Source organism: Punica granatum, chromosome 4 (genome assembly GCF_007655135.1).
Source record: "Punica granatum isolate Tunisia-2019 chromosome 4, ASM765513v2, whole genome shotgun sequence".
In the NCBI taxonomy this organism is placed as follows: domain Eukaryota; kingdom Viridiplantae; phylum Streptophyta; class Magnoliopsida; order Myrtales; family Lythraceae; genus Punica; species Punica granatum.
The window spans coordinates 20311725-20329645 of record NC_045130.1 but is presented as its reverse complement, the minus strand read 5'-3'; positions in this window follow the sequence as shown (position 1 = coordinate 20329645).

The window sequence follows — 17921 nt, the reverse complement described above, 5'->3', positions numbered from 1 at the left end:
GACAACGTGGAGACTCACCTAGGCTTAGGTCGAGTCCCAACTTGAAGGCCGCCTTGGTCCGTGGTAGTCATGGATCTTCCGAGCTAATTCATCTTGAGAATCTCTTGGGATTAGGTATAAATCTCTACCTTAGTACCATGAGATAGGTCTTTCGACGCTGAATGGATTAGATGAGCTTGATGCGACTGTGCGTCCATGATTCACATGTTTTGAAATGTTACTTGCATTTTTTATTAAAACCTCACACGAACCATATTAATCATGCAAACTTGGGTTAAAATTTGTTCTAATTTCGGAATGGTCGGGAATTAGAGCTCTCATTGAACGGTCCATCAATGGCTAGCTTGACGGCTCAAAACTCACAAATTAAAAGCATTCAGCAAGTTTTTTTTTTAATTAACTTAAAATTCCACACATTGGGCGATCAGGATGTTAAACTTGGATAAAATAAATCACTCGGTTTTTTTAAATAAATTGCACAAATCGGTCAATAATCTGTAATCGTGTCGACAACATTCGGCACGAATCGGTCTAAGTTTGTGCTTAGAACGGGTCAAATATACGAAGAACAGATTAATCTCAAACTCGGCTTAATCACATAGGCAAATAGTCAAGCAAAGGGCTAGGTTTCGGATTTTAGGTGAAAACACTTTTAACTTGTAAAAACTGCACTGTCACGATACGGAACAATTTAAAAACAACCCACACACTCGAGACTCGATTACAGACATTGTTTTTATCGGGTCCACAAAAATAACGCCGAATGCTACATGCCTTCTCCATCACCCCGTTTGTTTGTTTTAGGGTAGGATTTGCATACCAAGATATCCTGGTTAATAATCGGTTAACTCACGTAAATTCGGCAGTAACAAAATCCCATCGTTTGTTTATTTATGCTTACTTGTTCCATTTTTGCACTTGTTTGTTATGCGGGTTGAGCCCAATCTTTTAGGATACGATTCACACGGGGTCCAACGCCCCTAACCGTCGATCACGGGGTCTAATCCCCCAATCACTGAGCCCGCATATTAATTTCAATTTCAGTCTTTTCAAACCACACGGTGAGCATGAGTGGAATAATGACCAAATGCAAACCGATCGGGATTCAGTCATTGTAATTTGTATTTTTATTTGAGAGAGGAATGTGAAGGTTTTATGTTGTACATTTATTCATATAAGAATCCCGGTCGGAGAGTTTCTTCGAATTTACGTTGTCAAAATGGGCGAGTCGAGTGCAACCCTAAATCATGCGATAAATAAAAAAAAATGGCAAGGCTAGCAAGTTAGAGTACCGAAAGGGCGTGTGGGATATAGACCAATACTTAATAGAATCCCCGAATTCGGAATTTCCGGTTTCGTACAGACCATTGCCTTAGTATACTAGGTGTATCCTATACCCTTAGACCCGGGCAACTCATCGGCCCACGACCTTCGGGTCGTAAACAGGTAGTGGCGACTCATTTTCACGTGCGTCCGTCGCGCGTTCCCAGGAAGGTGGACACTCCCAAGCCACGTTGCATTTAGGCGCGCGCATGCGTACCCCGACGAGACGAAATTCGGGTGCGCACAACATGTAAAGAGGCCTAACTTCTCTAAGTCGAGAATGTTTTACTTAGCCTCGGGATGCGAGGAAAGAGTCAAGGAAGGGTTTGAGAGTTGGGTGACTCGGTGAAATCCTCGAAAGGATGTTCGGGTGCAGGGGCATGCACGTTCGGGCAAGCTAGGCGCGCGGCTAGACATGCGCGGGCGTGCAGACGCGCAGGCAAGCTCGCGCACGGTGACGGGTGTCACTATTCACCCGAGAGCACGGTCTTCACCTAAAATCACCTAATAGACCTGAAATAATAACTTAAAGACTTCAAATGGAAAAACCAAGTTCACCAATGAACTCTATGGGTCCAAAATGAGTGGGATATGGAGTTTGAGAAACTTCGAACTTAAGTCGGGATGATGAACACCGGCTTTCGACTTAAGAACTAAGGGTTTTTTTTTGGGATTTGTTTCGATTTTTCCTTTGGTTTGTGAATGTTGAAGCTTGCTGCTGCTAACTAGGAGTTGAGAGCATTTCCCAAAGGGAGAAAGCTAGTGAGAAGTGTGCAAGAAGAGAAGTGATTAGCTTAATCACTTTAGAGTAATATATAGGCAAAGCTAATGAGCAATTAACTGAAGAAAAGCTTGATTAAGGCAAGGCTTAGGGGGATCCAAATTTTCTAAGCAAGATAAGGATGAATGTCATCCAAGTATTCTTCATGAAGAAGATCCAAGAAGCATTAATGCTTGGATGGGAACTTGGAGTGTTGTCTTGAAAGACTTTGAGATATTTTGGTGCAAGTGTGCAAGAGAGCAAGAGGATGAGGCCGAAACTTTTGGGGCAAGGGGCAGCCGCCCGTGGACCCCACGACTCAAGAGGAAAGACCGGGAGAAAGCTTGGTCTCGATTGGTCGTGCATTCGAAGTTCGTGGTTCGAATTGAACGTTGAATTATCGATATACACGAGAAAACGGATTAAATGAGCCAAAAATTGGCACTTTTTGACGAAAAATGTCCCGGGTCCGTATGAGGCTCGGATGCCGTTTTTGCTCGTTTCTGGTGACCAGAGCGAAGTTGTCCGCTTCTGACAGCATATCTTGTGTCTGCATCTCACGTTGGTCATTTTGACATGAATTGTCAGACAACGTGAACAATTGACCCTTAAGCCGATAATGCAAACGTGGAGCCGGAGATGTCCTAGGAGGTCGAAACTAGATTTCTCAGATTGCTTTCTGAGTGTGAAACCCTGGGTGTGAAACCCGAATGCAGCGGAGCGGGTAAGAAACCCTGACTGCAGTGGTGCGGGTGTGAAACCCTGGGTGTAAAACTCGAATGCAACGGAGCGGGTGTGAAACCCTGGGTGTGAAACCCGAGTGCAGCGGAGTGGGTGTGAAACCCTGACTGCGGTGGTGTGGGTGTGAAGTCCGAATGCAGCGGAACGGGTGTGAAACCTTGACTGCGGTGGTGTGGGTGTGAAGGCCGAATGCAGCGGAGCGGGTGTGAAACCTTGACTGCGGTGGTGTGGGTGTGAAGCCCGAATGCAGCGAAGCACGTGTGAAACCTTGACTGCGGTGGTGTGGGTGTAAAACCTGAATGCAGGGGAGCGGGTATGAAACCTTGACTGCAGTGGTATAGGTGTGAAACCCTAGGTGTGAAACTCAAATGCAGTGGAGCGGGTGTGAAACCCTGACTACAGTGGTGTGGGTGTGAAACCCTGACTGCAGTGGTGTGGGTGTGAAACCCGAATGTAGTGGAGTGGGGGCGGATGCTGCCCCGAGAACTCTGATTCATTGGAGATCGACGTTGTTGCTAGAGCGATCGCACTTTGTCGAATGCCGAGTTTACTATTGGCCAATTGTGCTTTCGCTGGCGATGCCCAAGCCGTACGATGATGGATTTTGCTTTTCGGAATGCTGTGTGCTGAAGGACTCGAGCTTTGGGGTGGAGTGCCTACGTATCTCGAGTGGTCGGGAATCAGAGTCTGCCGTAGTTCTTGCTTGCTTATGATACCTGTGATCCTGGCGTTACTAGTAGATCATAAGATAAATACTAACAAGTGATAGGTACAGGTGAGCACCAAAAAGAGCGTCGTTGTGACGCACAAATCTTCAGTTTTAGGTCACCTGAGCAACCTGTGAAGAATTTTGCTTCGACAGTGCAAGTAGGTCCCATTTTCGGAGGCCAAGATACAAGGCCTCCAGGGGCTCCCGTTAGCCATGCATGGGCATATCGAGACTTCCCCGACGATGCCCTAGAAGTTCTATTGTTTGTTCGACACGCCCGCCGGCTTTGGACCCTTATCATCCTGATGCCGTAGGGCGACTGCATTCGCAACCCCCCTTGGGAATTTCTGTTCAGATTCGGTCAAACTCAGTCTGTCCATTTCCAAAGAGTTATGACTTGACCCCCGGAGAGGAATGTCTGGGATTTTGGCTCTATGATAGCCTGTTAAAGGGTGGTTGTGACCCATTTGGAGTTATGCAAAGACAAAGAGAAAAGAGAAAGCTCGGGAAACATGTTGCTCCAAGCTAAAAGGGTACACGGGTTCACGCCTGCAGCAAGATGTACCCCCATTTTCCTTTGTCCTTCTGTTGTGTAGGTTGTACCGGACTACTTGGACGGTGTATTCATTTGCCCACTGCACTTGAGGAAGGTTCCCTCTTGGACGGTTGAATGGTATTGGAGAGCCGATCGGGGATTGTGTTGGAATAGATAAACTGGCCACTTCCCTTGGGGATCCCTTGTCCGCACGATGTGTGAGTGACTATGGGGCAATTTTATCTATCTCTAGTTTCGCTTTCCTTTTGCTATGGTCACCCACCTCAGGGCCGCACCTCTCAACCTAAAGGGGAAGAGCTCTCCTTTTGCCACGACCGCCCCAAAGGGTTTCCGGTCGTGCCTCTCTTTTACCCTAACTTTTGCCTAGGCCGTCCAAAACGAGTTTTCGACCTAGCGGGCTCAATTATTTTATCTCTCGAGTTTGCAAGGACGAAGGGTTCGAAGGATTCAACCTCTGAATGCATTGTTTTCTGTCTCCGTCGAGGAGTTGTGTCTTTTGCTCCCCTTTAGTTGGGGTTTATTAATTTCTTAGGATTAGCAGTGCCAGAATTTTAAATCTCAGCGGTACCTTGTTTTGTTCATTGGCGGGTTTTTCCCGCATTTTTTCTCTCTCTCTTCATTGGCAGGTTTTTCTCGCTTTTTTTTGCTCTTTTTTTTTTCCTTACAGCTGGGGTTTGTTTTGTGCCCCGTGTCTTTGTTTGAAACTCCTCGACTTTGCATCGCCGAGGCCGCTTTGGTGTGCTTCGCCTCGTGGAGACTCATTGTGTGTTGGTAGCCATATTTTGTGAGGACCGGCTTTCTTGGAAGTTTTTGACTCTCGTGCACTCAAAAGCTGAACTTCGTGTCATTTGCCCTTGCAAGCGTTACATGTGAATTTCCCTTGTTGTCTAGAAAGAAAATGTAGAATTGCCCTGTGAATGAACAACTGGTGTTACCCCGGTGCAAATGTTGGACGATGATGCCCCAGTCTTCATTTGTTGAAGTGGCTCGTGGCAAGTACTTGATGCAATGTCCCCGATCATTTCTTACTGTTCTTTACAGTGCGTGCCTCCTGGAGGGTGTACGCTGTTGAAGTCACTGGATGTTCAAGGAAGACGATTGCATCAATGCTGAGTGATTCGCTCGATTGTCTTCGTCTTCGACTTCGTAGGGGGTACCTCATCGTCGGACACCTCCCTCGTCAAAGTATAAGGAAAGGGTCCAAGACAAGTTCTCGGGGAAGTGTGAACTCACGCATCGCTTTTCGCCTGTGGTCAATGTGCCCCTGTGAAGGATGACAAAGAAGACAATGCATTAGGCGATTATGCGGTGGTATATGCAGTAAGAAATATGAATGAACCCATGGGAAAAATCCCTTTTTGTCCCGTCTGCGATCCATGGGGTGTCGCTTGTGGATGACATTTGTTTCCGAGAATTTGGTCATCACCATTCTGGAGTGATTAGACCGTGACTGGGGTCACATAAGCATGTTTTCCCAAGTTGTGAGTAGGTATGTGCAACCGTCCTAGGAAAGGCTCGCGGAGCCGGATCCCACGGGGACAAGCGAGTCGAACAGGTCCAACAAAACTAATGGGAGTAAACTGGCAATTTCGTCCATGACTTACGCAAATTGCATCATCTGGGTCCCTGAAAAAAAATGTTACATCGAATTCGTCCCTAGTCACATCGAAGTCGTCTTGGTCACATCAAATTTGTCCCTGGTAACATCAAGTTCGTCCCTCGTCACATCAAATTCGTCCCTGAACACATCGAATTCGTCCCTGGTAACATCAAGTTCTTCCCTGGTCACATCAAGTTCATCCCTGGGCACATCAAATTCCTCCCCGGTCACATCAATTCGGTCCTCTATCACATCAGTTTGGTCCTTGGTAACATCAAATTGATCCCACGGTCCTTTGCCGTTATAACTCCGTGAGAAGCCCAGATTGATGTGTATCAAAAAGATCCTTATGTTATGAACCAGAGACGAGAGGGAGTGATAAAAGAGGGGACAAAAAAAGAGGGAATAAATTGAACAGTTACATAGAAGGATGATATTGATGAATACGATATTTTCCGTCCAGTGTTAACGATAGATTTGACGGAGGGATGAATTTGATATTACCGAGGACCAAATTGATGTGACCAAGGACAACTTCGATGTGCCTAGGGACGAACTTGATGTGACCAAGGACGAACTTGATGTTACCAGGGACGAATTTGATGTGTCCACGGACGAATTTGATGTGGCCAGGGACGAATTTGATGTGACGAGGGACGAACTTGATGTTATCAGGGACGAATTCGATGTGATCAGGGACGACTTCGATGTGACCAAGGACAAATTCGATGTAACATTTTTTTCAGGGACCCAGATGATGCAATTTGCGTAAGTCAGGGATGAAATTGCCAGTTTACTCGAACTAATGGCATTTGTAGATTTTTCTGAAAGATCCAAAGAAAACAGGTAAAAAACTGGAAAAATCTATGAAGAGAGAAAAGAGGGAAATGGCGGTGGTGCACGGTTGAACGGCTCTCAACACGCAACCACCTCATCACGAGGAAGAGTGAGGGTTGTAAGGAAACCCTAGAAAGTGATGGCACGACTGGCCATAGTCGTGGGGAGGAGGAAACGTCGGATGAGCCCGGCTAGATCCCGAGGAGCACCTAGGAGACCAATTCTGTGCTGGAGTAAAACGGCCTGCTGGAGGCTTCAAACTGAAAAACTAAGCTCGGAAATGGACTCGGGGGGTCGAATACATGTGGGATATGAAGTTTGGTCAAGTTTGGTTCGGGTTGGATGGCGGTCGCCGGAAAACGGTCGAGTTTTCGGGCAAACCGGCCTTGATCCGGGCTGTTATGGGGCTGAGCGAAATCTGGAAAATGAGGGGAGTTTGGAGAGTGTTCTTGAGTGAGAAAGCTAGAGAGAGGTTGCAAGAAGAGTTGTGATTAAGGTTAATGATGCATACAAACTTATAGGAGGCTTAAAGATGCATAATTAGTGAAATAAAGTGCAATTAGAGGGGAGTGCTTAGGAGATCCGAATTTTTAAGAGGGATTGGGAAGGGGAAGTTGTCTTAAAAAGGTTGATGGGAAGTGATGGATGGAAGAGTGGAGTTGATGGATGGAAGAGTGGAGTTGATGGGTGTGCGCACCCGAATTTCATCTCGTCGGAGCACGCATGCGCGCGCCTAAATGCAACGCGGCTTGGGAGTATACACCTTCCTATGGGGACGCGTGAGAAGGAGTCGCCACTTACTGTTTACGACCCGTAGGTCGAGGGCCATTGAGTCGCCCGGGTCTAGGGGTATGGGGTACACCTAAATGATAAGGCATTGGAAATACGGAACCGGAAATGACAAATTCGGGGGTTCTATTACGTGCAGGCCTATATCCCGCACGCCCTTTCGGTACTCTAGTTTGCTAGACTTGCCGTTTTGTTTATTTACCGCGTGATTTAGGGTTGCACTTGACTCGCCCGTTTTGACACCGTAAAGTCGATGAATTAATCAAGTTGGACCAAGAACCCGAAAGATGAGCAGGCTTCTGCGTCGAGGAATCGGTTCACTATCCTAGCGTTGACAGTTCGGCAGACCATGGCGGTCGACTCCCTACGTGAATCGAGACTGCGAGTATTCGGGCTTACTCGTCTCTAAGTAGCAATAGACCAACTTGACCGATTCGACACTCAGACTTCTCGCTCGCCGATCGGAATCTTTACAAATGAATGAATGAATGTACAAACAAAATCCTCGCAATGTTCTCTCGAATAATTACAAAGTACAACTGAATAAAGTGAATGGATCCCGACCAGTTTGCATTGGGCCAATATTCTGCTCCGGCTCACCGTGTGTTTTGAATGACCGATAAATAAATTAAGGCAACGCGGGCTCAAAGAGCCGGGGGTCGCGTTTAATCGAACCAACGGTCGGCAAGAGAACCGATTAATTCCCACTGTCACCGTTAGACCGATCGAGCTCCCGGGTGATATCTAAACACGTTTCACACATCCAATCCAAATCGCCTTCCACATAGGCCATACTTGGAGTGTAATGGTGACTCGAGGCTAGATCCCATTCCGCACTCGGGTTGCACGCGCTCAGTGAGTTAGGAGGCATTGGACCTCGTGTTCGGTGATTCGGGGCGTTGGGCCCCGTGTATTACCTAGCCTATGGGTTCGGACCCGAGCCGTGACAAATCAGCAAAAACAAATGGAAAATGGAAGAAAATTGATAAAACTAATGAAAAAACAGACAAAAACAGACAACCACAGACAAGTTCTGTATTAGGCCGAATGTACATGATTTTATCAGTTATTAACCGAGGTTGATTATCAAACAGTGTATCTAACTTAGGCAAACAAAGAGGTGGGCCAAGATATGGTTCTAAGCCAATTACATGTGTGATTTTGGTTTAGAGCTTTATTATGTGAGGTGTCACTGCAGTTTCACCGAATTAGCCAAACTCGTATTTTGATTCTAGATTTGAATCTAGCATTCCGCCTATCCATTATCTAATGTTTGATTAAGCCAAATGCATGATTAATCCGATTTTTGTGTTTTGTGACAGAAGTAACAATGTTGACTACCAAATCTACGATAGAAAGATGGAAACACCGAAAGTGGATGAAAAGGGCTGTGCGAATGAAACTCGCACCCGAACGGGCCGCCCTTTTCCATCCATAGAGCGAGGTGTTTCGTTCTCCTTAACGCCTAGAATGTCGGCGAATCACGAAATGATGGTCATGCCCTTTGAACGGTAAAACGTGTAGGGCGTTTATGTGAATGTTGGGATCACATGACACGAAGAGGTCCAAAGAGGCCTCACGCACTTTGATATGAGCTGCCTCAAATCGGGCCTTGACTCGAGTCATAGCGCACGAGTGCTCCCTAGACACTAATTCTATTCGTGTTATGCTTCTCGATGTTTTGAAATTGTGAATTTTAAAAGGGCACTCTCACCGTTTAGTGATTCGTCGACGCGTTTACGAGTTGATATTCGATTTATCTAATTACTTAGGCCGAGTGGTTCATTTAGCCGAATGGTACGTTCCGTTTCCCCGTTTGTGGAATTGCTCCATGTTTGTGATTATGAGTCACGATTGTTATGGATTTGATGGGTAATTGTTTGAAACTAGCATGTCTAGCATGCAACTAATTCTCAATTAACGATTTAGAAGAAAGATTCGATTGCAAACAATTCCGAGAATCAATTAGAAAGCGGAAGAGGAGATCGCCCTTGACCCGAGGGAGGTCATGAAACTCTCGCCACTCTCCAAGGAGGAAAACCGAGAGCCTTATTGACCCGGCTCGGGTCTCGAATGGTCTCTTACACCGGTTCTAAACGTTTCTCGCATGCATAAAACATCAAGCACGTCAATGACATACATTTTACAAAGCCGATGCCGCGATGATCTTGGAAACACAAACAAACACTCAAACAAACGCAAACACGATATTTAAAGGGAATCGATAAAACGGCGTCGGCTCATGCAATAACATATGCGTGGAGGGAAGACAATACGGGAACCATCTTATTTCGGGGAGGGAGAGGCCATGGTGGCCTCGGATGAGCCAAGGGGAACCCACGGGTCCTTCCCTTGGGACTAGGCCGTGAGTTTCATGGTTCAACCACGCCCAAGACGGTCTCTCCCACCTCGACTTTAGCCGTTTCCCGTCATGCTAACGTGTAATATGTGATGAGCGAACATAAAATGCATGAACCAACCAATTTTGGGGAAAGGGAGGTCATGTTGGCCCCGGATGAACCAAGGAGGCTCTCGGATCCCTTCCTCGGGGCTTAGCCGTGAGCTTCGATGGTTCGAACGAGGCTAAGGTGGTCTCTCTTACCTCGCCTTCAGTTATTTCGTGCCATGATATACATGCTAGAACAATATTCGAGTGTAACAAACGACATATATATGCATGGAAACAAATAAAGGTCGGAACTTGCATGCAAACGAGTGTTATTCATCTTATCACTCCATAACAAGCAAATATCGAGAACCTAACTTCCCTAAGTTGTAGAGGAGTATTACCTAGCCTCGGAACACGAGTAAAGAGTCGGAGAAGTGGCAAAGGGAGTCGGGAGACTCAGCTGGAACGAACAGACCCGAACCGGTGCAGTCGGGTCGACTGGCAGACCCGACTGGCAGTCTGGCTTGTCGGGGCTGTACCGGTTGATTGGGATGGAATTTTCGTGCGGGGCCAGTTGCGTTGGATTTCCAAGAGACTAAGGATCGCGCCTATGGTGGTTTCGGGAGGAGAGCATGCGTAGATTTTCCGGAAATCAAAAACAAAGTCGGGTTAGTAAAAAATGACAGACCCAGTCGAGACGAAATAGACCCGACTGGCACCCGATGAAGAAACGGGCCTACAGGAGGCTCCCGGTGGTCTTTTAGCTCAAGGTCAGTGGCATTGGACTCCTAACTGAGTGAAGATCACGGTGATAGGTGGTTCGTAGCGAGATTCAACCTGAGATGACCTGTACGTTCCTGCAAAGTTCGGGTTAGAAAAGAAAACCAGAGGAACAAACCTGACTGGCACCCGATGAAAAAACGACTCTACGGGGGGCTCCCGGTGGTCTTTTGGCGCAAGGTCAATGGCATTGGACTCCTAACTGAGTGAAGATCACGGAGATAGGTGGCTTGTGGTGAGATTCAACCTGAGCTGACCTGTACGTTCCTGCAAAGTTCGGGTTAAAAAAGAAAACTATAGGAACAAACCCGACTGGCACCTGATGAAGAAACGACTCTACGGGAGGCTCCCGGTGGTCTTTTGATACAAGGTTGGTGGCATTGGACTCCAAACTGAGTAAGGATCATGCCTGCAGTGGTTTCATGAGGATTGTACATGTTGATTTTCCTGAAAGATGCAAAGAAAATCGGTAAAAAACTAGAAAAATCTATGAAGGGAGAAAAGAGGGAAATGGCGGTGGTGCACGGTTGGACGGCTCTCGGCACGCAACCACCTTGTCACGGGGGAGAGTGAGGGTTGTAAGGAACCCCTAGAAAGTGATGGCACGATTCACCATAGTTGTGGGGTGGTGGAAATGTCGAGGAAGCCTGGGAAACTATGAAAATGCCTATGGAACTCGGTTCTGGACAGAGCTGGTTTGGGCTGCTGGAGGCTTCAAATCGCAAAACTAACACCGGAAATAGACTCGGGAGGTCGAATACATGTGGGATATGAAGTTTGTAAGTTGAATCGGATGGCGGGACTCGTCCAGAAACTGGGAAAACGCCTAAGTAAACTGTTTCTGGTCAGTGCTGGTTCGGCAAGCTGGAAGCTTCAAATGCTGAAACGGACCTCGAAAATGGACTTGGGAGGGAGAATACATGCGGCGTATGAAGTTTGGTTGAAGTTGGCATAGGTTGGGCGGCGGTCGCCGGAAAACGGTTGAGTTTTCGGAGAAAACGGCTTTGTTTCGGGGCTGTGCAAGGGCTGGACGACTTGGGCTTGCTGCTGGAGTTGGAGAGGATTTGGGAGATTCTCCTAGAGTGAGAAAGCTAGAGAGATGTGCAAGAAGAGTTGTGATTAAAGTGTCTTGCAATTAGGCACTTATATGATGCCTTAATGAGCCAAATTAGTGAGTTTAAGTGTAATTAGAGGGGGGGTGCTTAGGGGTTCCGAATTTTGGAGGGAAGATTAGGGTGGGGAAGTTGTCTTGTTGAGTGTGGGGAAAGGAAGAGAAGGGAAATGAGAGTTGATGGATGGAAGCATGGATGGGAAGTGTGTAAGAGATATTTTGAAATGGGTGGATGAGGCTTATTTGGCTTCTCCTTAGAGAAGAACCATGGCTTGCGGCTCGGCTCGGCTTGGATAGCTCAAGGGTCCCACTTGATTAGGAAGAAAGCCGGAAGAAGCTCAGGGCTCGATTGATCGCGCATTCGATTTCTGTGGTTCGCTTGAACGATGAATTATCGATGTATGCGCGAATACGATTTTAATGAGCATAATATTGACATTCTTCGTATAAGTGAATGCTCGGGAGTCTCGGGGACTCAAAAACCAGTTTCGCTCCATTTGGATGATTGAAGTGAAGTTGTCCGTTTCTGTCGCTTGTTCGCCCCTCTGCTTGCTGTACTGCTCGTGTCGGCGTGCTTTGTGCTTTGGGCAGAACGGTTTACTTGTCGACCCCGGCTGGAGATCGATATCCGGAGGCATCCTAGGAATCCGCGAACGGGGTTTTCTTAGTGTTTCCCGAGTGTTCTGATGTGTTCGGAGACCACTGTGATCTCCGTTTGTCAAAAACGAGTCTCGAAGGCTTATCGGGAGGAGTTCGTGACCATTGAAACGTCACTCGGGAGATCGGTTTGATTTGCTTGGTTCAAACCGAAATGATTTCCTAGCCCTTGGGGGTTGTTGGGAGTGGGTGGTGCAACGCTCGGACGTCAATATTTTCTTGAATGAGCTCTGTGCACAAGATTCCCCGTGAGAGGGGCCCTTTTGTTATCGGAATGGTACTCGGAAAACCTAAATGGATTATGCAATGCAATCGGGGTTTATCTCCCAAGCTCTTGAGGTCCCTGGGATTGATTGGCGTAGATTTAGTGCACTGAAGATTTGTTAAAAGGATCTCCGGCTATGTCTTTCTATAGAAAGAGCCCATTTTTCCCCGTCGAGACTCACTCGGGAGACCAAGACGAACTCCAAAAGGCAGTCTGAAACTTGTTCCTTGGTCCCGGTGGTCCTTGGGTGTGTGCAGGCCTTTTTCTGGGTGCCGTTTATCTATTCGTGAATTGGGCCTCCAGGGGTCCTTGTAAGGAAAGGCGTCTGCGGAGGTTCGGGGGTGCCTCGGCTTAAGCAGGAGGCATTTAAAATGCGCTCGAAGGTGTCATTGGTCATTTTGGTACCAAGAGGGATTTTTAGAGTCCCATATTGGATACCTTTTGACGTTCCGATGATCCGGCGATAAATAGTACCAAAGTATCGGCCTCTGCTGCTTTCAGGGTTCGTTGTTCGGCTTTTCTTCTAACCGCGCTCCTGTGCGTTCTCTAGTGGACCTTGCTTCTCTTCTGTATTCGGCGCCCCCATGTCCGTGCGTTCTCCTCCGATTGCCGGGTCACGAATAGTAACCCGAGCTTCGGTCGGGAGTCCTTGTGTCGGGAGCTAGTGGGGCAAAATGGGGTGCTGACAATGGGTGTAAGAGATATTTTAAATTTGAGTGGTGGAGGCTCATTTGGCTTGCCTCTAGAGGAGAGCCATGGCTTGCGGCTTGGCTAGCTCAAGGGTCCCACTTGACTAGGAGAAAAGCCGGAAGAAGCTCGAGGCTCGATTGGTCGCGCGTTCGGTTGCTGGGGTGACCTGGGGACTCGAAAGCCGGTTTTGCTCATTTTTGGATGATCGGAGTGGAGTTGTCCATTTCTGTAGCTTGTTCGCGCCTTTGCGTGATGTACTGCTCGTGTCGGCGAGCTTCGTGCTTTAGGCGGAACAGTTTACTTGCCGACCCCGATTGGAGATCGGTAAAGGGAGACGTCGTAGGGATCCGTGAACGGGGCTCTCTTAGTGCTTCCCAAGTGCTTTGGTGTGTTCAGAGACCACTGCAATCTTCGTTTGTCAGAAACGAGTCCCGAAGGTTTACCGGGAGGTGTTCGTGACAATTGAAACGTCACTCGGGAGAATGGTATGATTCGCTTGGTCCGAGTCGAAATGATTTCCTAGCCCCTAGGGGTTGTTCGGAGCGAGTGGTGCAAAGCTCGGACGTCAACATTTCCCCGAATGAGCTCTGAGTGCAAGATCCCGGGTGAAAGGGGCCCTTTTGCTGCTGGAACAGTACTCAGGAAACTCAGGAGGCCAAGTTGAACTCCGAAAGGCAGTCTGAAACTTTTTTTATGGTCTCGGTGGTCCTTGGGTATGTGTAGGCCTATTTCCGGGTGCCGTTTACTTGTCCGTGGATCAGGAGTCCCGGGAATGCCCCAGCTTAAGAAGGAAGCTTCTGAAATGCGATCGGAGGTGCCATTGGTTATTTTAGTACCAAGTGGGATTTTTAGAGTCCCATATCGAATATCTTCTGACGCTCCGGTGATCCGTCGATGAATGGTGCTACAATGCCGGCTTCTGTTGTCCCGAGGCTTACTGCCTGTCTGCTTCCTCTAACTGCCCTCTGAGCCTTTTTGGAGCACCCTGCTTCTCTTCTGTAGTCTGTGCCCCCAAGTCCGCGCGTTCGCCTCCGTCGGCCCGAGTCATGAATAGCAATCTGAGCTTTGGTGAAGAGTCATTTGTTGGAGCCAATGGACCAAAATAGGGTGCTGACACTTGGTACGACTCCCGAGCGAGGACTTCTATTATGAACGGGGCGGGCACAGCGGTGGACCTCGTGAACCCTACGGCGGTTTTCGCCAGGACGCACTCGATCACGAATAGGGGAGAGCTCTCCATTTTACTCTCCTGCTCCCTTACGGTACAGACACTGATCATGTTGATGGTAGGTCCCGAGCTCGCCCCGTGATCAGGAAGAGGATTGACTTGCACGTTCGAGGACCTGATGGCATTAAAGGAAATCTTGTTGGCGTCGATCATCTTCTGAACCTCCTCCCGTAATTTCCAACAGTTGTCGATGGTGTGATCGGGAGCACCTGAGTGGTATTCGCAGCGTAAGGTCTGATCCTGGTTTGCCGAGATGAAATTGGGGTTCTAAACCACTGGTCGGATCTTGTTGCCCAAAAGAAGTTGCCGGTATACGTGAGAGAGTGGGACCGGCAGGGGTGTGTATTGTGCGCGTGGCCGTGGTTGCATGCCACCTTGCTGACCCTGTAGGGCTGGGGCCCGCTGCGCCGACTGAGGTGTTCTCGAAGCCAGGGGTCTATATTGCTGGGTCTGAGGAGGAGCGGGGTTGTACTGATGGACGATTTGTTGCAGGATCGGTGGAAGTGGAGCCAGCGGGGCAGAATAATAAACTACCTGAGCGGAGTGTTGAGGCTGATAATGCGCGGGTGGAGGAGCATATGTGGAGGCGGTAGGCGGTGCGGCTGTGAAGCTCATTGAGTATTGTTGAGACTCATAATGTCTTAAGTTGACGGCGTTGACTGAAACCTCCTTGCCCCTTCAACCGCTAGTGGGGGCCGTTACTGCGGGGATCTTCCTTGAAGACTCTCCTTCCCTCTTCTTCATTGGGCCTTTTATCCTTTCGAGCTTTGTCACACCCCATTTTGACTCACCATTCCAAACAATGACATCAATAATGGTCCAGACCATGACTTGAGCAAGAATACAAAAACGGCTCAACAAAGCAAGAAAATCACTATTCACCTCAAGTCAGCAAAATCGAGCAGATGACATATGCACACGAAAGAAGAATGGCCTTGGTCATCAGAAGCCAACAGAGTGACTAGAGAGCTCAACAACGTCCAAAACCGGCATTTTTAGTATATCACATGGACAGTCCAATTTTCCGATAGTTCGCTTGATCATCAGAAGATAGCCAATATTGGACTCTAAAAATCCACTCCAATGCCAAACAGATGAAAAGTGTCTTCAAACACATTTTGGGAATCATCTGCTCTATACAAAACAACTTTCTGTATACAGACAACTTTTCAGTGGAAGTCCAACAATGCCGGTTTCTCAGAGAAGAGTTAATTCCAAATGTCAAATGCAATTATGCCCCACAAGCATACAGAGCATGAGGAATACTTCAGATTGTCTCTTGGAAGCCACATAGACACTCCAAATGACTTCCGAGTGATAAAACAGGCATACCCCTATTCGAAAATGCATAACCGGAGACTGGTCTGATGGAATTACGGCAAACGAAGTTCATACTGCATTGCCTTGAAAACTCTAGCAGACATTCGCAATTGGGCAAAACAGATAGCAAAACCCCTTTCAGTTTCTCGAGTAACCTCCGAGGAGCATAAATGGTCATTTTCAGTGGAACTTTATATCTGGAGGTCCTTTTTACGGAAACTTGACGCCGGATGCCTAGCCTACACAGTGCTAGCCTTCCCAAGGCTCAACGTGGAATCGTCGGAATGAATCATACAACTCACCTAGACCTCCCGAGCAGTGCTTTAGAGATATAAGATGTACTTTTCAAGTCCTTAGAGGTCTGATCACAACAAACAGTGATTACAGTGATCTCCGGAGTGTCCAAGCAACTCAGAAAGCATTCTGAGAAATCCAGTTTTGGCCCCCTAAGACGTCTCCGGCTCCACATTTGCATTACCAGCTTAATGGTCAATTGTTCACGTTGTCTGACAATTTATGTCCAAATTATCAACGTGAGATGCAGACACAATATATACTGTCAGAAGCGGTTAACTTCGCTCTAGTCACTTGTAATGAGCAAAACCGTCTTCCGAGCCTCATACGAACCCGGGACATTTTTCCTCGAAATGTGCCAATCTTGGGCTCATTAAATCCGTTTTCTTGCGTATATCGACAATTCGACGTTCAATTCGAACCACGAGTTTCGAATACGCAATCAATTGAGACCCAAGCTTTCTCCCGATTTCTCCTCTTCGGCCGTGGGACCCATGAATTGTCCAAGGGCAACTCCTCCCTTACCAAACCGTCCACCCCAAGCTTCTCTTGCACACTTGCATGAAAATATCTCTAAGTCTTTCAAGACAACACTCAAGCCCTCATCAATGCTCATCAATGCATTTGGCTTCTTCTTCATCAAGATACTTGGCTCATATTCATCCTCATCTTCATTAGCAAAATCGACTTTTGTTAATCAAGGGGATAATTGTGCTTTATTTTGCTTAATTACTCATTAGCTTTGCCTATATATTGCTCTAAAGTCATTAATCTAATCATTTCTCCTCTTGCATGCTCTCTCTAGCTTTCTCCCTCTAGGAAGATGCTCTCAACCCCTCCTTAGCTCCAGCAGCAAGCATCCATCTCCTAGCAACAAAAACCAAGCCAAAATCCTTAGAGTTTAAGTCGGAGTCCATGACGGTCACTATTCCGACTTAGATCCAAAACTTCTCAAACTCCATGGACCATATGTTTTGGACCCAAGGAATTTATTTCTGAACTCAGATTTTCAGTTTGAAGTCATTTGTTCATCATTTCAGGTAGATTTCATCATTTCGGGTGAAGATTGTGCTCTCGGGTGAATAGTAACACCCATCACCGTGCGCCCGTGCACGCTGCCGTGCTCCCGTCTGCCCGCGCGCTCCAGCTCGTCCACCTGCACCCAGCGCCTGCCTACGCACCCGCCTGCGCATCCGCACGCTCGTGCACGTCCAGCCGTGTGTCTAGCTCGCCCAAACGTGTATGCCCTTGCACCCGAACATCCTTCCGACGATTTCACCGAGTCACCTGACTCTCAAACCCTTCCCCGGCTCTTTACTCGCATCCCGAGGCTAGGTAAAACATTCTCGACCTAGAGGAGTTAGGGTTCTTTACATTTCTTGCATGTTTATAGAGTAATATGGTGTTTTAAGCATGCTTTGCTTGCAAGTTTACATTTTTAAGTACTTTCCATTTTATATCATGTATGTTTATCCTTGATTTACGTGTTATCATGTCGAGAAACGTTTAGATCGTAGTTGGGAAGAACATCCCGACCCGAGAAAGGCAAAGAGCTCACGGATTGCCTTCCTAGAGAGGTGACCGAATGCTCTTTTGCTCTTTCCGGGCAAGAAACGATCTTCTAGACCCAATCCAAGTTTGATTCCCGAGCTTCATCGTGTTTTCTCACGTGCATGAAGTTGGTATTGTTTTCTCGATTCCTTAAATAATATGTTTGTGCATGTTTCCATGTTTGAATGTGTTATTTAAATCATGGCAATACCGACTTTCGTTTAATCATGTCATTTATCGTGTTTGTTGCTTGAGCATGCGAGAAATGATTCGAAACGAGACGGGGAAACCTCGTGGAACCATATTTGGGCCATGGGACCT